This window comes from Eschrichtius robustus, chromosome 13 (assembly GCF_028021215.1).
Source record: "Eschrichtius robustus isolate mEscRob2 chromosome 13, mEscRob2.pri, whole genome shotgun sequence".
NCBI lineage: Eukaryota > Metazoa > Chordata > Mammalia > Artiodactyla > Eschrichtiidae > Eschrichtius > Eschrichtius robustus.
The window spans coordinates 30,570,018-30,591,714 of NC_090836.1; positions in this window are offsets into that span (position 1 = coordinate 30,570,018).

Below are 21,697 nucleotides of genomic sequence, written 5' to 3' on the forward strand. Positions count from 1 at the left end.
TCATTTCCGAGAGAGGACGTGTGTCCCGTGAGCTCCTAGTGTGTCTTTCAAGTAACAAAGAGTGAAAGAGAAATTAGGGATCCACTCTTTCTATGCAGAGGGAAGGGAGAGGAAGGGTGTTCTTTCTTTGCGTAGCTCTTTTCCTACAGCTTTACCACAGCCCAGGGGACACAGCTGTAGCCACTCTTACGTGCAGCAAGGCTCTGCCATTGTTAAGGCCAAGGAGTGGCACTGACACATTCCCTGAGACGAAGATGCATGATGGGTGCTCAGACCTGTTTAATCTCCACAAGGAAGGGAAGGCAGACATCTGCCCAGCGTAAGAAAACGTTCAGAAATACCGGTAACAATGGGAAACATTTGGCGTTCCTAAGGCCCCTAGACCTGACTAGTTGATTCCATGCGTAAGGCTCCCACCGCATGCAGTACCCAGCTGTCCAATGTGTCATTATGGAAGGGCCCAGTGTGTTGCCACAGTCTCCAGTGATCGGTCAGAGAGTGCTGGTAAATCTGCTGTGGGGTCATGTTGGGAATTAGAAAATGTCGGGAAAAGCCGCTTTTCCTCTTTTAGAAAGTGACGTGGTTCCTGCTTCCAAGCTGCCTGAAAAACACGCTGCCCATTCGGCTTCACTCCACAAATGCCTCTGTGAGGGACAGTGAGTTTTCCGGAACGAAAGCAGGTGCTTGCCATTCTTGACCGCGAGCTCAGCCCACAGCATTCAGTAGGTAAGTTGCCAAGAGTACGTAAACCTCTGGTCTCGAGGTAAGGTGCCCTTCTTCCCATCTGCCAAACTGGGGGTGCAGCAGTGTCCTGGAAGCTTTAGTCAATGGACTGCTTTAGGTCTAGTATACCTCATATGGCTTAAGACCGTGCGTATACCACGCCTTTCCTTGGAATACGCTGTACATCAGAAGCCTGCTGAGCACGATCGAGGGAAAAAGAGCTCAGGGAACAGCCCTCTCTTTGCAGTTTGAAGAGCCAGGTGTGGCTTTCTACTTTGGATGGGTAGTGTTCCTCACCTTTTAATCAACCTCAGGAAGATGGGTCTCGGAGGGATTCCTTTCAAGTGCGGATAGCTGAGCTGCACGGCAAAAAGCCACCGGGCTTCCAATCCATTTGCGAAGCTCATGCCCGACATCTCCCTGGTGGAAGCGGAACCTTGGCGACGGGTCTCACAAAAAAGTAAGCAGAGATATACCCTGAGCCATGCTAGGCCGTGGAACATCCAACACACCTAGGCCTAATGTGGGCAATTAGATGATTATGCAATGCGCCACACTGAGAGCATGCTAGTCCAAAAGTTTCATCTTGGGAGGGTGAAGTTTTTTCTAAGCGACTCCAGTAGCTGGTCAGAAAAGGGATGTAAAGTGCACTGTGATCCACTAGGCACAAGGGAAGCCTGGGAAAGGCAGTACTACCCATTCCCAAAGTAGATAGTGGAGGCGCCCACGCTGCTTGAAAAGCACTCATGTTGCACGGCTTTTATTCACTTCCAGGGGTGCCTCAGTGAAGAAGAGTGAGTTTTCCTAGAAGAAGCCTTGAGGTCTCCAGGGCTTGCTGGGGGCTCCTCCGACGAGCCTCCCTATTTAGAGTGTGAAGAAAAGGTGAGCACAAGCCACAGGGGCAGGCAGCCCCACAGTTTCACATCAGCAAATTTGGCGTGCAGCCTGCTCAAGAAACACTGAGAGGATCGACTGCTATAACTCCTGCATGCTTTTCACAGGCTAGGGTCAGTCGTGTATGAAATCATTTCCGAGAGAGAACGTCTGTCCTGTGATTCCCTTGTGTGGCTTGCAAGTAACAGAACGGCAACCAGACCCTTGGTAGCCCCTCCTTCTATGCAGGAGGAAGGGCAATGAACTGCTTTCTTGCTGGCACAGCTTGCTTTCCACAGCTTTAAAACCGCCCCACGGACGCAGTTGTAGCCAGTCTTACGTTCACGTGGCACTCCCTTGTGATGCCACCTGTGTTGCACTGGAATAGTGCCAGTGAACTGGGTACATCCTGGGTGTTCATACCTTTGGTGTCTCAACAATGAAGGGAAGGGAGTCTTTCGGCCCATCTGGAAGAAAGAACCCAGCTACCTGGAACAACTGGAGGCATTTGGACGTTCCGAAGTCCCCTAAGCCTGCCTCTGTCATCCAATGGGAAAGGCGATGCCGCACATGCACACCTCGGGCGTCCAATGTGCCATCATGGAAGGGCCCAGTGTGTCCCCAAAGTCCCCAGTACGTCAGTGAGAGAGTGCTGGTAAATGCGCTGTGGGCTCCAGTTGGTAAGTCGAAAATGTCGGGCAAACGTGCTTTTCCCCTTTAGGACAGGGACTTGGTTGCTGCTCCAGCTACCTGGAAAACACATTGCCCATGTTTCTTCATTCCACAAAAGCCTCTATCGGGAACACTTAGCTCTCCCAAAAGAAACCAGGTGCTTGCCACTCATTCCTGTGGGCTCATCCCACTGCCATCTGCAGCTACATTACCATCAAAAATGACCTCTTGTTTCAAAGGAAGGTGGATTTTCCCCATCACCAGAGAGAGGGGTGCCTCCGTGTGCCGGAAAGCTAAGTCACAGGACTGCTTTAGCTCTGGTATGCCTCTCATGGCACAGAAATCGCGTGTGTGCCCTTTGTGGTGCTACACTCTATCCCAAAAGCCTTGTGAGCACCATGAAGGGAAAAGCACCTCTGGGTAGGACCCTCTGTGTGCAGTTGGAAGAGCCAGGATCGGGTTACTCTTTGGATGGCTAGCCTTCTGCTGCTTTCATACAAACTCAGGAAGTCCTTTGCAGGGAGGATTTCTTTCAACGCGGGTCTGGCAAAGTGAGGATACCTGAGTCACACTGCAGAAAACCAGCGGGCTTCCCTTCATTTGGGGAGCTCATGCCCGATGTCTCAATAATTGAAGCAGAAACTTGGTTAGAGCTCCCACCCACAAGTAAGCAGAGATACACGCTGAGCATTGCTGTGCCCTGGGAACCTCCAGAGACATCTAAGCCGACCGAGGGCATTCAGACGATTATGCAATGCACCACACGCAGAACACGCCACGGCCCAAAGTTTCGTCGTGGAAGGGTGAAGTGTGTTCAAAGTGGCTGCTGAAGCTGGTCAGTAAAGGTAGGAAAAGGAGCAGTGTGGTCCACTAGGCAAACGGTAAGAATGTGAAAGGCTGTATTTCCCCATTTCAAATCTCGAGAGTGGAGGCCTCTGGGCTGCCTGAAAAAACACTCATGTTGCACATCTTTAATTCACTCCTAGGAAGGCCTCCGTGAAGGAAAGTGAGCTTGCTCCTAAGAAGGCCTGAGGTCTCCATTGCATACTAGGAGGTCATCCGACCACCCTCCCTACCTAGACTGGCAAGAGAACGTGACCCCAAGCCTCAATTGAAGCCCCAGAGATTCCCCGTCAGCAAAGTTTGGTGTGAGCCGCCTCAGTAAACACTGGTCGATCCTGTGCTGCCAGTCCTATATGGTTTCTGCAGGCTGGAGACAGTCGTGCTGGATTTCATTTCCGAGAGAGGACGTGTGTCCCGTGAGCTCCTAGTGTGTCTTTCAAGTAACAAAGAGTGAAAGAGAAATTAGGGATCCACTCTTTCTATGCAGAGGGAAGGGAGAGGAAGGGTGTTCTTTCTTTGCGTAGCTCTTTTCCTACAGCTTTACCACAGCCCAGGGGACACAGCTGTAGCCACTCTTACGTGCAGCAAGGCTCTGCCATTGTTAAGGCCAAGGAGTGGCACTGACACATTCCCTGAGACAAAGATGCATGATGGGTGCTCAGACCTGTTTAATCTCCACAAGGAAGGGAAGGCAGACATCTGCCCAGCGTAAGAAAACGTTCAGAAATACCGGTAACAATGGGAAGCATTTGGCGTTCCTAAGGCCCCTAGACCTGACTAGTTGATTCCATGCGTAAGGCTCCCACCGAATGCAGTACCCAGCTGTCCAATGTGTCATTATGGAAGGGCCCAGTGTGTTGCCACAGTCTCCAGTGATCGGTCAGAGAGTGCTGGTAAATCTGCTGTGGGGTCATGTTGGGAATTAGAAAATGTCGGGAAAAGCCGCTTTTCCTCTTTTAGAAAGTGACGTGGTTGCTGCTTCCAAGCTGCCTGAAAAACACGCTGCCCATTCGGCTTCACTCCACAAATGCCTCTGTGAGGGACAGTGAGTTTTCCGGAATGAAAGCAGGTGCTTGCCATTCTTGACTGCGAGCTCAGCCCACAGCATTCAGTAGGTAAGTTGCCAAGAGTACGTAAACATCTGGTCTCGAGGTAAGGTGCCCTTCTTCCCATCTGCCAAACTGGGGGTGCAGCAGTGTCCTGGAAGCTTTAGTCAATGGACTGCTTTAGGTCTAGTATACCTCATATGGCTTAAGACCGTGCGTATACCACGCCTTTCCTTGGAATACGCTGTACATCAGAAGCCTGCTGAGCACGATCGAGGGAAAAAGAGCTCAGGGAACAGCCCTCTCTTTGCAGTTTGAAGAGCCAGGTGTGGCTTTCTACTTTCGATGGGTAGTGTTCCTCACCTTTTAATCAACCTCAGGAAGATGGGTCTCGGAGGGATTCCTTTCAAGTGCGGATAGCTGAGCTGCACGGCAAAAAGCCACCGGGCTTCCAATCCATTTGCGAAGCTCATGCCCGACATCTCCCTGGTGGAAGCGGAACCTTGGCGACGGGTCTCACAAAAAAGTAAGCAGAGATATACCCTGAGCCATGCTAGGCCGTGGAACATCCAACACACCTAGGCCTAATGTGGGCAATTAGATGATTATGCAATGCGCCACACTGAGAGCACGCTAGTCCAAAAGTTTCATCTTGGGAGGGTGAAGTTTTTTCTAAGCGACTCCAGTAGCTGGTCAGAAAAGGGATGTAAAGTGCACTGTGATCCACTAGGCACAAGGGAAGCCTGGGAAAGGCAGTACTACCCATTCCCAAAGTAGATAGTGGAGGCGCCCACGCTGCTTGAAAAGCACTCATGTTGCACGGCTTTTATTCACTTCCAGGGGTGCCTCAGTGAAGAAGAGTGAGTTTTCCTAGAAGAAGCCTTGAGGTCTCCAGTGCTTGCTGGGGGCTCCTCCGACGAGCCTCCCTATTTAGAGTGTGAAGAAAAGGTGAGCACAAGCCACAGGGGCAGGCAGCCCCACAGTTTCACATCAGCAAATTTGGCGTGCAGCCTGCTCAAGAAACACTGAGAGGATCGACTGCTATAACTCCTGCATGCTTTTCACAGGCTAAAGTCAGTCGTGTATGAAATGATTTCCGAGAGAGAACGTCTGTCCTGTGATTCCCTTGTGTGGCTTGCAAGTAACAGAACGGCAACCAGACCCTTGGTAGCCCCTCCTTCTATGCAGGAGGAAGGGCAATGAACTGCTTTCTTGCTGGCACAGCTTGCTTTCCACAGCTTTAAAACCGCCCCACGGACGCAGTTGTAGCCAGTCTTACGTTCACGTGGCACTCCCTTGTGATGCCACCTGTGTTGCACTGGAATAGTGCCAGTGAACTGGGTACATCCTGGGTGTTCATACCTTTGGTGTCTCAACAATGAAGGGAAGGGAGTCTTTCGGCCCATCTGGAAGAAAGAACCCAGCTACCGGGAACAACTGGAGGCATTTGGACGTTCCGAAGTCCCCTAAGCCTGCCTCTGTCATCCAATGGGAAAGGCGATGCCGCACATGCACACCTCGGGCGTCCAATGTGCCATCATGGAAGGGCCCAGTTTGTCCCCAAAGTCCCCAGTACGTCAGTGAGAGAGTGCTGGTAAATGCGCTGTGGGCTCCAGTTGGTAAGTCGAAAATGTCGGGCAAACGTGCTTTTCCCCTTTAGGACAGGGACTTGGTTGCTGCTCCAGCTGCCTGGAAAACACATTGCCCATGTTTCTTCATTCCACAAAAGCCTCTATCGGGAACACTTAGCTCTCCAAAAAGAAACCAGGTGCTTGCCACTCATTCCTGTGGGCACATCCCACTGCCATCTGCAGCTACATTACCATCAAAAATGACCTCTTGTTTCAAAGGAAGGTGGATTTTCCCCATCACCAGAGAGAGGGGTGCCTCCGTGTGCCGGAAAGCTAAGTCACAGGACTGCTTTAGCTCTGGTATGCCTCTCATGGCACAGAAATCGCGTGTGTGCCCTTTGTGGTGCTACACTCTATCCCAAAAGCCTTGCGAGCACCATGAAGGGAAAAGCACCTCTGGGTAGGAGCCTCTGTGTGCAGTTGGAAGAGCCAGGATCGGGTTACTCCTTTGGATGGCTAGCCTTCTCCTGCTTTCATACAAACTCAGGAAGTCCTTTGCAGGGAGGCTTTCTTTCAACGCGGGTCTGGCAAAGTGAGGATACCTGAGCCACACTGCAGAAAACCAGCGGGCTTCCCTTCATTTGGGGAGCTCATGCCCGACGTCTCAATAATTGAAGCAGAAACTTGGTTAGAGCTCCCACCCACAAGTAAGCAGAGATACACGCTGAGCATTGCTGTGCCCTGGGAACCTCCAGAGACATCTAAGCCGACCGAGGGCATTCAGACGATTATGCAATGCACCACACGCAGAACACGCCACGGCCCAAAGTTTCGTCGTGGAAGGGTGAATTGTGTTCAAAGTGGCTGCTGAAGCTGGTCATTAAAGGTAGGAAAAGGAGAAGTGTGGTCCACTAGGCAAACGGTAAGAATGTGAAAGGCTGTATTTCCCCATTTCAAATCTCGAGAGTGGAGGCCTCTGGGCTGCCTGAAAAAACACTCATGTTGCACATCATTAATTCACTCCTAGGAATGCCTCCGTGAAGGAAAGTGAGCTTGCTCCTAAGAAGGCCTGAGGTCTCCATTGCATGCTAGGAGGTCATCCGACCACCCTCCCTACCTAGACTGGCAAGAGAACGTGACCCCAAGCCTCAATTGAAGCCCCAGAGATTCCCCGTCAGCAAAGTTTGGTGTGAGCCGCCTCAGTAAACACTGGTCGATCCTGTGCTGCCAGTCCTATATGGTTTCTGCAGGCTGGAGACAGTCGCGCTGGATTTATTTCCGAGAGAGGACGTGTGTCCCGTGAGCTCCTAGTGTGTCTTTTAAGTAACAAAGAGTGAAAGAGAAAGTAGGGATCCACTCTTTCTATGCAGAGGGAAGGGAGAGGAAGGGTGTTCTTTCTTGGCGTAGCTCTTTTCCTACAGCTTTACCACAGCCCAGGGGACACAGCTGTAGCCACTATTACGTTCAGCACGGCTCTGCCTTTGTACAGGCCAAGGAGTGGCACTGACACATTCCCTGAGACGAAGATGCATGCTGGGTACTCAGACCTGGTTAATCTCCACAAGGAAGGGAAGGCAGACGTCTGGCCCAGCGTAAGAAAACGTACAGAAATACCGGTAACAATGGGAAGCATTTGGCGTTCCTAAGGCCCCTAGACCTGACTAGGTGATTCCATGCGTAAGGCTCCGCACCGCATGCAGTACCCAGCTGTCCAATGTGTCATTATGGAAGGGCCCAGTGTGTTGCCACAGTCTCCAGTAATCCGTCAGAGAGTGCTGGTAAATCTGCTGTGGGGTCATGTTGGGCATTTAAAAATGTCGGGGAAGCCGCTTTTCCTCTTTTAGAAAGTGACTTGGTTGCTGCTTCCAAGCTGCCTGAAAAACACGCTGCCCATTCGGCTTCACTCCACAAATGCCTCTGTGAGGGACAGTGAGTTTTCCGGAACAAAAGTAGGTGCTTGCCATTCGTGAGCTCATCCCACAGCATTCAGTAGGTATGTTGCCAAGAGTACGTAAACCTCTGGTCTCGAGGTAAGGTTCACTTCTTCCCATCTGCCAAACTGGGGGTGCAGCAGTGTCCTGGAAGCTTTAGTCAATGGACTGCTTTAGGTCCAGTATGCCTCACATGGCTTAGGACCGTGCGTATACCACGCCTTTCCTTGGAATACGCTGTACATCAGAAGCCTGCTGAGCACCATCGAGGGAAAAAGAGCTCAGGGAACAGCCCTCTCTTTGCAGTTTGAAGAGCCAGGTGTGGCTTGCTAGTTTGGATGGGTAATGTTCCTCACCTTTTAATCAGCCTCAGGAAGATGGGTTTCGGAGGGCTTCCTTTCAAGTGCGGATAGCTGAGCTGCACGGCAAAAAGCCACCGGGCTTCCAATCCATTTGCGAAGCTCATGCCCGACATCTCCCTGGTGGAAGCGGAACCTTGGCGACGGGTCTCACAAAAAAGTAAGCAGAGATATACCCTGAGCCATGCTAGGCCGTGGAACATCCAACACACCTAGGCCTAATGTGGGCAATTAGATGATTATGCAATGCGCCACACTGAGAGCACGCTAGTCCAAAAGTTTCATCTTGGGAGGGTGAAGTTTTTTCTAAGCGACTCCAGTAGCTGGTCAGAAAAGGGATGTAAAGTGCACTGTGATCCACTAGGCACAAGGGAAGCCTGGGAAAGGCAGTACTACCCATTCCCAAAGTAGATAGTGGAGGCGCCCACGCTGCTTGAAAAGCACTCATGTTGCACGGCTTTTATTCACTTCCAGGGGTGCCTCAGTGAAGAAGAGTGAGTTTTCCTAGAAGAAGCCTTGAGGTCTCCAGTGCTTGCTGGGGGATCCTCCGACGAGCCTCCCTATTTAGAGTGTGAAGAAAAGGTGAGCACAAGCCACAGGGGCAGGCAGCCCCACAGTTTCACATCAGCAAATTTGGCGTGCAGCCTGCTCAAGAAACACTGAGTGGATCGACTGCTCTAACTCCTGCGTGCTTTTCACAGGCTAAAGTCAGTCGTGTATGAAATCATTTCCGAGAGAGAACGTCTGTCCTGTGATTCCCTTGTGTGGCTTGCAAGTAACAGAACGGGAACCAGACCCTTGGTAGCCCCTCCTTCTATGCAGGTGAAAGGGCAATGAACTGCTTTTTTGCTGGCACAGCTTGCTTTCCACATCTTTAAAACCGCCCCAGGAACGCAGTTGTAGCCAGTCTTACGTTCACGTGGCACTCCCTTGTGATGCCACCTGTGTTGCACAGGAATAGTGCCAGTGAACTGGGTACATCCTGTGTGTTCAAACCTTTGGTGTCTCAACCATGAAAGGAAGGGTGTCTCTCGGCCCAGCTGGAAGAAAGAACCCAGCTACTGGGAACAACTGGACTTTCCGAAGTCCCCTAAGCCTGCCTCTGTCATCCAATGGGAAAGGCGATGCCGCACATGCACACCTCGAGCGTCCAATGTGCCATCATGGAAGGGCCCAGTGTGTCCCCAAAGTCCCCAGTACGTCAGTGAGAGAGTGCTGGTAAATGCGCTGTGGGCTCCAGTTGGTAAGTCGAAAATGTCGGGCAAACGTGCTTTTCCCCTTTAGGACAGGGACTTGGTTGCTGCTCCAGCTGCCTGGAAAACACATTGCCCATGTTTCTTCATTCCACAAAAGCCTCTATCGGGAACACTTAGCTCTCCCAAAAGAAACCAGGTGCTTGCCACTCATTCCTGTGGGCTCATCCCACTGCCATCTGCAGCTACATTACCATCAAAAATGACCTCTTGTTTCAAAGGAAGGTGGATTTTCCCCATCACCAGAGAGAGGGGTGCCTCCATGTGCCGGAAAGCTAAGTCACAGGACTGCTTTAGCTCTGGTATGCCTCTCATGGCACAGAAATCGCGTGTGTGCCCTTTGTGGTGCTACACTCTATCCCAAAAGCCTTGTGAGCACCATGAAGGGAAAAGCACCTCTGGGTAGGACCCTCTGTGTACAGTTGGAAGGGCCAGGATCGGGTTACTCCTTTGGATGGCTAGCCTTCTGCTGCTTTCATACAAACTCAGGAAGTCCTTTGCAGGGAGGCTTTCTTTCAACGCGGGTCTGGCAAAGTGAGGATACCTGAGTCACACTGCAGAAAACCAGCGGGCTTCCCTTCATTTGGGGAGCTCATGCCCGATGTCTCAATAATTGAAGCAGAAACTTGGTTAGAGCTCCCACCCACAAGTAAGCAGAGATACACGCTGAGCATTGCTGTGCCCTGGGAACCTCCAGAGACATCTAAGCCGACCGAGGGCATTCAGACGATTATGCAATGCACCACACGCAGAACACGCCACGGCCCAAAGTTTCGTCGTGGAAGGGTGAAGTGTGTTCAAAGTGGCTGCTGAAGCTGGTCAGTAAAGGTAGGAAAAGGAGCAGTGTGGTCCACTAGGCAAACGGTAAGAATGTGAAAGGCTGTATTTCCCCATTTCAAATCTCGAGAGTGGAGGCCTCTGGGCTGCCTGAAAAAACACTCATGTTGCACATCTTTAATTCACTCCTAGGAAGGCCTCTGTGAAGGAAAGTGAGCTTGCTCCTAAGAAGGCCTGAGGTCTCCATTGCATGCTAGGAGGTCATCCGACCACCCTCCCTACCTAGACTGGCAAGAGAACGTGACCCCAAGCCTCAATTGAAGCCCCAGAGATTCCCCGTCAGCAAAGTTTGGTGTGAGACGCCTCAGTAAACACTGGTCGATCCTGTGCTGCCAGTCCTATATGGTTTCTGCAGGCTGGAGACAGTCGTGCTGGATTTCATTTCCGAGAGAGGACGTGTGTCCCGTGAGCTCCTAGTGTGTCTTTCAAGTAACAAAGAGTGAAAAAGAAATTAGGGATCCACTCTTTCTATGCAGCGGGAAGGGAGAGGAAGTGTGTTCTTTCTTTGCATAGCTCTTTTCCTACAGCTTTACCACAGCCCAGGGGACACAGCTGTAGCCACTCTTACGTGCAGCAAGGCTCTGCCATTGTTAAGGCCAAGGAGTGGCACTGACACATTCCCTGAGACGAAGATGCATGATGGGTGCTCAGACCTGTTTAATCTCCACAAGGAAGGGAAGGCAGACATCTGCCCAGCGTAAGAAAACGTTCAGAAATACCGGTAACAATGGGAAGCATTTGGCGTTCCTAAGGCCCCTAGACCTGACTAGTTGATTCCATGCGTAAGGCTCCCACCGAATGCAGTACCCAGCTGTCCAATGTGTCATTATGGAAGGGCCCAGTGTGTTGCCACAGTCTCCAGTGATCGGTCAGAGAGTGCTGGTAAATCTGCTGTGGGGTCATGTTGGGAATTAGAAAATGTCGGGAAAAGCCGCTTTTCCTCTTTTAGAAAGTGACGTGGTTGCTGCTTCCAAGCTGCCTGAAAAACACGCTGCCCATTCGGCTTCACTCCACAAATGCCTCTGTGAGGGACAGTGAGTTTTCCGGAATGAAAGCAGGTGCTTGCCATTCTTGACCGCGAGCTCAGCCCACAGCATTCAGTAGGTAAGTTGCCAAGAGTACGTAAACCTCTGCTCTCGAGGTAAGGTGCCCTTCTTCCCATCTGCCAAACTGGGGGTGCAGCAGTGTCCTGGAAGCTTTAGCCAATGGACTGCTTTTGGTCTAGTATACCTCATATGGCTTAAGACCGTGCGTATACCACGCCTTTCCTTGGAATACGCTGTACATCAGAAGCCTGCTGAGCACGATCGAGGGAAAAAGAGCTCAGGGAACAGCCCTCTCTTTGCAGTTTGAAGAGCCAGGTGTGGCTTTCTACTTTGGATGGGTAGTGTTCCTCACCTTTTAATCAACCTCATGAAGATGGGTCTCGGAGGGATTCCTTTCAAGTGCGGATAGCTGAGCTGCACGGCAAAAGGCCACCGGGCTTCCAATCCATTTGCGAAGCTCATGCCCGACATCTCCCTGGTGGAAGCGGAACCTTGGCGACGGGTCTCACAAAAAAGTAAGCAGAGATATACCCTGAGCCATGCTAGGCCGTGGTACATCCAACACACCTAGGCCTAATGTGGGCAATTAGATGATTATGCAATGCGCCACACTGAGAGCACGCTAGTCCAAAAGTTTCATCTTGGGAGGGTGAAGTTTTTTCTAAGCGACTCCAGTAGCTGGTCAGAAAAGGGATGTAAAGTGCACTGTGATCCACTAGGCACAAGGGAAGCCTGGGAAAGGCAGTACTACCCATTCCCAAAGTAGATAGTGGAGGCGCCCACGCTGCTTGAAAAGCACTCATGTTGCACGGCTTTTATTCACTTCCAGGGGTGCCTCAGTGAAGAAGAGTGAGTTTTCCTAGAAGAAGCCTTGAGGTCTCCAGTGCTTGCTGGGGGCTCCTCCGACGAGCCTCCCTATTTAGAGTGTGAAGAAAAGGTGAGCACAAGCCACAGGGGCAGGCAGCCCCACAGTTTCACATCAGCAAATTTGGCGTGCAGCCTGCTCAAGAAACACTGAGAGGATCGACTGCTATAACTCCTGCATGCTTTTCACAGGCTAGGGTCAGTCGTGTATGAAATCATTTCCGACAGAGAACGTCTGTCCTGTGATTCCCTTGTGTGGCTTGCAAGTAACAGAACGGGAACCAGACCCTTGGTAGCCCCTCCTTCTATGCAGGAGGAAGGGCAATGAACTGCTTTCTTGCTGGCACAGCTTGCTTTCCACAGCTTTAAAACCGCCCCACGGACGCAGTTGTAGCCAGTCTTACGTTCACGTGGCACTCCCTTGTGATGCCACCTGTGTTGCACTGGAATAGTGCCAGTGAACTGGGTACATCCTGGGTGTTCATACCTTTGGTGTCTCAAAAATGAAGGGAAGGGAGTCTTTCGGCCCATCTGGAAGAAAGAACCCAGCTACCGGGAACAACTGGAGGCATTTGGACGTTCCGAAGTCCCCTAAGCCTGCCTCTGTCATCCAATGGGAAAGGCGATGCCGCACATGCACAACTCGGGCGTCCAATGTGCCATCATGGAAGGGCCCAGTGTGTCCCCAAAGTCCCCAGTACGTCAGTGAGAGAGTGCTGATAAATGCGCTGTGGGCTCCAGTTGGTAAGTCGAAAATGTCGGGCAAACGTGCTTTTCCCCTTTAGGACAGGGACTTGTTTGCTGCTCCAGCTGCCTGGAAAACACATTGCCCATGTTTCTTCATTCCACAAAAGCCTCTATCGGGAACACTTAGCTCTCCCAAAAGAAACCAGGTGCTTGCCACTCATTCCTGTGGGCTCATCCCACTGCCATCTGCAGCTACATTACCATCAAAAATGACCTCTTGTTTCAAAGGAAGGTGGATTTTCCCCATCACCAGAGAGAGGGGTGCCTCCGTGTGCCGGAAAGCTAAGTCACAGGACTGCTTTAGCTCTGGTATGCCTCTCATGGCACAGAAATCGCGTGTGTGCCCTTTGTGGTGCTACACTCTATCCCAAAAGCCTTGTGAGCACCATGAAGGGAAAAGCACCTCTGGGTAGGACCCTCTGTGTACAGTTGGAAGAGCCAGGATCGGGTTACTCCTTTGGATGGCTAGCCTTCTGCTGCTTTCATACAAACTCAGGAAGTCCTTTGCAGGGAGGCTTTCTTTCAACGCGGGTCTGGCAAAGTGAGGATACCTGAGTCACACTGCAGAAAACCAGCGGACTTCCCTTCATTTGGGGAGCTCATGCCCGATGTCTCAATAATTGAAGCAGAAACTTGGTTAGAGCTCCCACCCACAAGTAAGCAGAGATACACGCTGAGCATTGCTGTGCCCTGGGAACCTCCAGAGACATCTAAGCCGACCGAGGGCATTCAGACGATTATGCAATGCACCACACGCAGAACACGCCACGGCCCAAAGTTTCGTCGTGGAAGGGTGAAGTGTGTTCAAAGTGGCTGCTGAAGCTGGTCAGTAAAGGTAGGAAAAGGAGCAGTGTGGTCCACTAGGCAAACGGTAAGAATGTGAAAGGCTGTATTTCCCCATTTCAAATCTCGAGAGTGGAGGCCTCTGGGCTGCCTGAAAAAACACTCATGTTGCACATCTTTAATTCACTCCTAGGAAGGCCTCCGTGAAGGAAAGTGAGCTTGCTCTTAAGAAGGCCTGAGGTCTCCATTGCATGCTAGGAGGTCATCCGACCACCCTCCCTACCTAGACTGGCAAGAGAACGTGACCCCAAGCCTCAATTGAAGCCCCAGAGATTCCCCGTCAGCAAAGTTTGGTGTGAGCCGCCTCAGTAAACACTGGTCGATCCTGTGCTGCCAGTCCTATATGGTTTCTGCAGGCTGGAGACAGTCGTGCTGGATTTCATTTCCGAGAGAGGACGTGTGTCCCGTGAGCTCCTAGTGTGTCTTTCAAGTAACAAAGAGTGAAAGAGAAATTAGGGATCCACTCTTTCTATGCAGCGGGAAGGGAGAGGAAGGGTGTTCTTTCTTTGCGTAGCTCTTTTCCTACAGCTTTACCACAGCCCAGGGGACACAGCTGTAGCCACTCTTACGTGCAGCAAGGCTCTGCCATTGTTAAGGCCAAGGAGTGGCACTGACACATTCCCTGAGACGAAGATGCATGATGGGTGCTCAGACCTGTTTAATCTCCACAAGGAAGGGAAGGCAGACATCTGCCCAGCGTAAGAAAACGTTCAGAAATACCGGTAACAATGGGAAGCATTTGGCGTTCCTAAGACCCCTAGACCTGACTAGTTGATTCCATGCATAAGGCTCCCACCGAATGCAGTACCCAGCTGTCCAATGTGTCATTATGGAAGGGCCCAGTGTGTTGCCACAGTCTCCAGTGATCGGTCAGAGAGTGCTGGTAAATCTGCTGTGGGGTCATGTTGGGAATTAGAAAATGTCGGGAAAAGCCGCTTTTCCTCTTTTAGAAAGTGACGTGGTTGCTGCTTCCAAGCTGCCTGAACAACACGCTGCCCATTCGGCTTCACTCCACAAATGTCTCTGTGAGGGACAGTGAGTTTTCCGGAACGAAAGCAGGTGCTTGCCATTCTTGACCGCGAGCTCAGCCCACAGCATTCAGTAGGTAAGTTGCCAAGAGTACGTAAACCTCTGGTCTCGAGGTAAGGTGCCCTTCTTCACATCTGCCAAACTGGGGGTGCAGCAGTGTCCTGGAAGCTTTAGTCAATGGACTGCTTTAGGTCTAGTATACCTCATATGGCTTAAGACCGTGCGTATACCACGCCTTTCCTTGGAATACGCTGTACATCAGAAGCCTGCTGAGCACGATCGAGGGAAAAAGAGCTCAGGGAACAGCCCTCTCTTTGCAGTTTGAAGAGCCAGGTGTGGCTTTCTACTTTGGATGGGTAGTGTTCCTCACCTTTTAATCAACCTCATGAAGATGGGTCTCGGAGGGATTCCTTTCAAGTGCGGATAGCTGAGCTGCACGGCAAAAAGCCACCGGGCTTCCAATCCATTTGCGAAGCTCATGCCCGACATCTCCCTGGTGGAAGCGGAACCTTGGCGACGGGTCTCACAAAAAAGTAAGCAGAGATATACCCTAAGCCATGCTAGGCCGTGGAACATCAAACACACCTAGGCCTAATGTGGGCAATTAGATGATTATGCAATGCGCCACACTGAGAGCACGCTAGTCCAAAAGTTTCATCTTGGGAGGGTGAAGTTTTTTCTAAGCGACTCCAGTAGCTGGTCAGAAAAGGGATGTAAAGTGCACTGTGATCCACTAGGCACAAGGGAAGCCTGGGAAAGGCAGTACTACCCATTCCCAAAGTAGATAGTGGAGGCGCCCACGCTGCTTGAAAAGCACTCATGTTGCACGGCTTTTATTCACTTCCAGGGGTGCCTCAGTGAAGAAGAGTGAGTTTTCCTAGAAGAAGCCTTGAGGTCTCCAGTGCTTGCTGGGGGCTCCTCCGACGAGCCTCCCTATTTAGAGTGTGAAGAAAAGGTGAGCACAAGCCACAGGGGCAGGCAGCCCCACAGTTTCACATCAGCAAATTTGGCGTGCAGCCTGCTCAAGAAACACTGAGAGGATCGACTGCTATAACTCCTGCATGCTTTTCACAGGCTAGGGTCAGTCGTGTATGAAATCATTTCCGACAGAGAACGTCTGTCCTGTGATTCCCTTGTGTGGCTTGCAAGTAACAGAACGGGAACCAGACCCTTGGTAGCCCCTCCTTCTATGCAGGAGGAAGGGCAATGAACTGCTTTCTTGCTGGCACAGCTTGCTTTCCACAGCTTTAAAACCGCCCCACGGACGCAGTTGTAGCCAGTCTTACGTTCACGTGGCACTCCCTTGTGATGCCACCTGTGTTGCACTGGAATAGTGCCAGTGAACTGGGTACATCCTGGGTGTTCATACCTTTGGTGTCTCAACAATGAAGGGAAGGGAGTCTTTTGGCCCATCTAGAAGAAAGAACCCAGCTACCTGGAACAACTGGAAGCATTTGGGCGTTCCGAAGTCCCCTAAGCCTGCCTCTGTCATCCAATGGGAAAGGCGATGCCGCACATGAACACCTCGGGGGTCCAATGTGCCATCATGGAAGGGCCCAGTGTGTCCCCAAAGTCCCCAGTACGTCAGTGAGTGAGTGCTGGTAAATGCGCTGTGGGCTCCAGTTCGTAAGTCGAAAATGTCGGGCAAACGTGCTTTTCCCCTTTAGGACAGGGACTTGGTTGCTGCTCCAGCTGCCTGGAAAACACATTGCCCATGTTTCTTCATTCCACAAAAGCCTCTATCGGGAACACTTAGCTCTCCCAAAGGAAACCAGGTGCTTGCCACTCATTCCTGTGGGCTCATCCCACTGCCATCTGCAGCTACATTACCATCAAAAATGACCTCTTGTTTCAAAGGAAGGTGGATTTTCCCCATCACCAGAGAGAGGGGTGCCTCCGTTTGCCGGAAAGCTAAGTCACAGGACTGCTTTAGCTCTGGTATGCCTCTCATGGCACAGAAATCGCGTGTGTGCCCTTTGTGGTGCTACACTCTATCCCAAAAGCCTTGCGAGCACCATGAAGGGAAAAGCACCTCTGGGTAGGAGCCTCTGTGTGCAGTTGGAAGAGCCAGGATCGGGTTACCCCTTTGGATGGCTAGCCTTCTCCTGCTTTCATACAAACTCAGGAAGTCCTTTGCAGGGAGGCTTTCTTTCAACGCGGGTCTGGCAAAGTGAGGATACCTGAGCCACACTGCAGAAAACCAGCGGGCTTCCCTTCATTTGGGGAGCTCATGCCCGACGTCTCAATAATTGAAGCAGAAACTTGGTTAGAGCTCCCACCCACAAGTAAGCAGTGATACACGCTGAGCATTGCTGTGCCCTGGGAACCTCCAGAGACATCTAAGCCGACCGAGGGCATTCAGAAGATTATGCAATGCACCACACGCAGAACACGCCACGGCCCAAAGTTTCGTCGTGGAAGGGTGAAGTGTGTTCAAAGTGGCTGCTGAAGCTGGTCAGTAAAGGTAGGAAAAGGAGCAGTGTGGTCCACTAGGCAAACGGTAAGAATGTGAAAGGCTGTATTTCCCCATTTCAAATCTCGAGAGTGGAGGCCTCTGGGCTGCCTGAAAAAACACTCATGTTGCACATCATTAATTCACTCCTAGGAATGCCTCCGTGAAGGAAAGTGAGCTTGCTCCTATGAAGGCCTGAGGTCTCCATTGCATGCTAGGAGGTCATCCGACCACCCTCCCTACCTAGACTGGCAAGAGAACGTGACCCCAAGCCTCAATTGAAGCCCCAGAGATTCCCCGTCAGCAAAGTTTGGTGTGAGCCGCCTCAGTAAACACTGGTCGATCCTGTGCTGCCAGTCCTATATGGTTTCTGCAGGCTGGAGACAGTCGCGCTGGATTTATTTCCGAGAGAGGACGTGTGTCCCGTGAGCTCCTAGTGTGTCTTTTAAGTAACAAAGAGTGAAAGAGAAAGTAGGGATCCACTCTTTCTATGCAGAGGGAAGGGAGAGGAAGGGTGTTCTTTCTTGGCGTAGCTCTTTTCCTACAGCTTTACCACAGCCCAGGGGACACAGCTGTAGCCACTCTTACGTGCAGCAAGGCTCTGCCATTGTTAAGGCCAAGGTGTGGCACTGACACATTCCCTGAGACGAAGATGCATGATGGGTGCTCAGACCTGTTTAATCTCCACAAGGAAGGGAAGGCAGACATCTGCCCAGCGTAAGAAAACGTTCAGAAATACCGGTAACAATGGGAAGCATTTGGCGTTCCTAAGGCCCCTAGACCTGACTAGTTGATTCCATGCATAAGGCTCCCACCGAATGCAGTACCCAGCTGTCCAATGTGTCATTATGGAAGGGCCCAGTGTGTTGCCACAGTCTCCAGTGATCGGTCAGAGAGTGCTGGTAAATCTGCTGTGGGGTCATGTTGGGAATTAGAAAATGTCGGGAAAAGCCGCTTTTCCTCTTTTAGAAAGTGACGTGGTTGCTGCTTCCAAGCTGCCTGAAAAACACGCTGCCCATTCGGCTTCACTCCACAAATGTCTCTGTGAGGGACAGTGAGTTTTCCGGAACGAAAGCAGGTGCTTGCCATTCTTGACCACGAGCTCAGCCCACAGCATTCAGTAGGTAAGTTGCCAAGAGTACGTAAACCTCTGGTCTCGAGGTAAGGTGCCCTTCTTCCCATCTGCCAAACTAGGGGTGCAGCAGTGTCCTGGAAGCTTTAGTCAATGGACTGCTTTTGGTCTAGTATACCTCATATGGCTTAAGACCGTGCGTATACCACGCCTTTCCTTGGAATACGCTGTACATCAGAAGCCTGCTGAGCACCATCGAGGGAAAAAGAGCTCAGGGAACAGCCCTCTCTTTGCAGTTTGAAGAGCCAGGTGTGGCTTGCTAGTTTGGATGGGTAATGTTCCTCACCTTTTAATCAGCCTCAGGAAGATGGGTTTCGGAGGGCTTCCTTTCAAGTGCGGATAGCTGAGCTGCACGGCAAAAAGCCACCGGGCTTCCAATCCATTTGCGAAGCTCATGCCCGACATCTCCCTGGTGGAAGCGGAACCTTGGCGACGGGTCTCACAAAAAAGTAAGCAGAGATATACCCTGAGCCATGCTAGGCCGTGGAACATCCAACACACCTAGGCCTAATGTGGGCAATTAGATGATTATGCAATGCGCCACACTGAGAGCACGCTAGTCCAAAAGTTTCATCTTGGGAGGGTGAAGTTTTTTCTAAGCGACTCCAGTAGCTGGTCAGAAAAGGGATGTAAAGTGCACTGTGATCCACTAGGCACAAGGGAAGCCTGGGAAAGGCAGTACTACCCATTCCCAAAGTAGATAGTGGAGGCGCCCACGCTGCTTGAAAAGCACTCATGTTGCACGGCTTTTATTCACTTCCAGGGGTGCCTCAGTGAAGAAGAGTGAGTTTTCCTAGAAGAAGCCTTGAGGTCTCCAGTGCTTGCTGGGGGCTCCTCCGACGAGCCTCCCTATTTAGAGTGTGAACAAAAGGTGAGCACAAGCCACAGGGGCAGGCAGCCCCACAGTTTCACATCAGCAAATTTGGCGTGCAGCCTGCTCAAGAAACACTGAGTGGATCGACTGCTCTAACTCCTGCGTGCTTTTCACAGGCTAAAGTCAGTCGTGTATGAAATCATTTCCGAGAGAGAACGTCTGTCCTGTGATTCCCTTGTGTGGCTTGCAAGTAACAGAACGGGAACCAGACCCTTGGTAGCCCCTCCTTCTATGCAGGTGAAAGGGCAATGAACTGCTTTTTTGCTGGCACAGCTTGCTTTCCACATCTTTAAAACCGCCCCAGGAACGCAGTTGTAGCCAGTCTTACGTTCACGTGGCACTCCCTTGTGATGCCACCTGTGTTGCACAGGAATAGTGCCAGTGAACTGGGTACATCCTGTGTGTTCAAACCTTTGGTGTCTCAACCATGAAAGGAAGGGTGTCTCTCGGCCCAGCTGGAAGAAAGAACCCAGCTACTGGGAACAACTGGACTTTCCGAAGTCCCCTAAGCCTGCCTCTGTCATCCAATGGGAAAGGCGATGCCGCACATGCACACCTCGGGCGTCCAATGTGCCATCATGGAAGGGCCCAGTGTGTCCCCAAAGTCCCCAGTACGTCAGTGAGAGAGTGCTGGTAAATGCGCTGTGGGCTCCAGTTGGTAAGTCGAAAATGTCGGGCAAACGTGCTTTTCCCCTTTAGGACAGGGACTTGGTTGCTGCTCCAGCTGCCTGGAAAACACATTGCCCATGTTTCTTCATTCCACAAAAGCCTCTATCGGGAACACTTAGCTCTCCCAAAAGAAACCAGGTGCTTGCCACTCATTCCTGTGGGCTCATCCCACTGCCATCTGCAGCTACATTACCATCAAAAATGACCTCTTGTTTCAAAGGAAGGTGGATTTTCCCCATCACCAGAGAGAGGGGTGCCTCCATGTGCCGGAAAGCTAAGTCACAGGACTGCTTTAGCTCTGGTATGCCTCTCATGGCACAGAAATCGCGTGTGTGCCCTTTGTGGTGCTACACTCTATCCCAAAAGCCTGGTGAGCACCATGAAGGGAAAAGCACCTCTGGGTAGGACCCTCTGTGTACAGTTGGAAGAGCCAGGATCGGGTTACTCCTTTGGATGGCTAGCCTTCTGCTGCTTTCATACAAACTCAGGAAGTCCTTTGCAGGGAGGCTTTCTTTCAACGCGGGTCTGGCAAAGTGAGGATACCTGAGTCACACTGCAGAAAACCAGCGGGCTTCCCTTCATTTGGGGAGCTCATGCCCGATGTCTCAATAATTGAAGCAGAAACTTGGTTAGAGCTCCCACCCACAAGTAAGCAGAGATACACGCTGAGCATTGCTGTGCCCTGGGAACCTCCAGAGACATCTAAGCCGACCGAGGGCATTCAGACGATTATGCAATGCACCACACGCAGAACACGCCACGGCCCAAAGTTTCGTCGTGGAAGGGTGAAGTGTGTTCAAAGTGGCTGCTGAAGCTGGTCAGTAAAGGTAGGAAAAGGAGCAGTGTGGTCCACTAGGCAAACGGTAAGAATGTGAAAGGCTGTATTTCCCCATTTCAAATCTCGAGAGTGGAGGCCTCTGGGCTGCCTGAAAAAACACTCATGTTGCACATCTTTAATTCACTCCTAGGAAGTCCTCTGTGAAGGAAAGTGAGCTTGCTCCTAAGAAGGCCTGAGGTCTCCATTGCATGCTAGGAGGTCATCCGACCACCCTCCCTACCTAGCCTGGAAAGAGAACGTGACCCCAAGCCTCAATTTAAGCCCCAGAGATTCCCCGTCAGCAAAGTTTGGTGTGAGACGCCTCAGTAAACACTGGTCGATCCTGTGCTGCCAGTCCTATATGGTTTCTGCAGGCTGGAGACAGTCGTGCTGGATTTCATTTCCGAGAGAGGACGTGTGTCCCGTGAGCTCCTAGTGTGTCTTTCAAGTAACAAAGAGTGAAAGAGAAATTAGGGATCCACTCTTTCTATGCAGCGGGAAGGGAGAGGAAGTGTGTTCTTTCTTTGCATAGCTCTTTTCCTACAGCTTTACCACAGCCCAGGGGACACAGCTGTAGCCACTCTTACGTGCAGCAAGGCTCTGCCATTGTTAAGGCCAAGGAGTGGCACTGACACATTCCCTGAGACGAAGATGCATGATGGGTGCTCAGACCTGTTTAATCTCCACAAGGAAGGGAAGGCAGACATCTGCCCAGCGTAAGAAAACGTTCAGAAATACCGGTAACAATGGGAAGCATTTGGCGTTCCTAAGGCCCCTAGACCTGACTAGTTGATTCCATGCGTAAGGCTCCCACCGAATGCAGTACCCAGCTGTCCAATGTGTCATTATGGAAGGGCCCAGTGTGTTGCCACAGTCTCCAGTGATCGGTCAGAGAGTGCTGGTAAATCTGCTGTGGGGTCATGTTGGGAATTAGAAAATGTCGGGAAAAGCCGCTTTTCCTCTTTTAGAAAGTGACGTGGTTGCTGCTTCCAAGCTGCCTGAAAAACACGCTGCCCATTCGGCTTCACTCCACAAATGCCTCTGTGAGGGACAGTGAGTTTTCCGGAACGAAAGCAGGTGCTTGCCATTCTTGACCGCGAGCTCAGCCCACAGCAT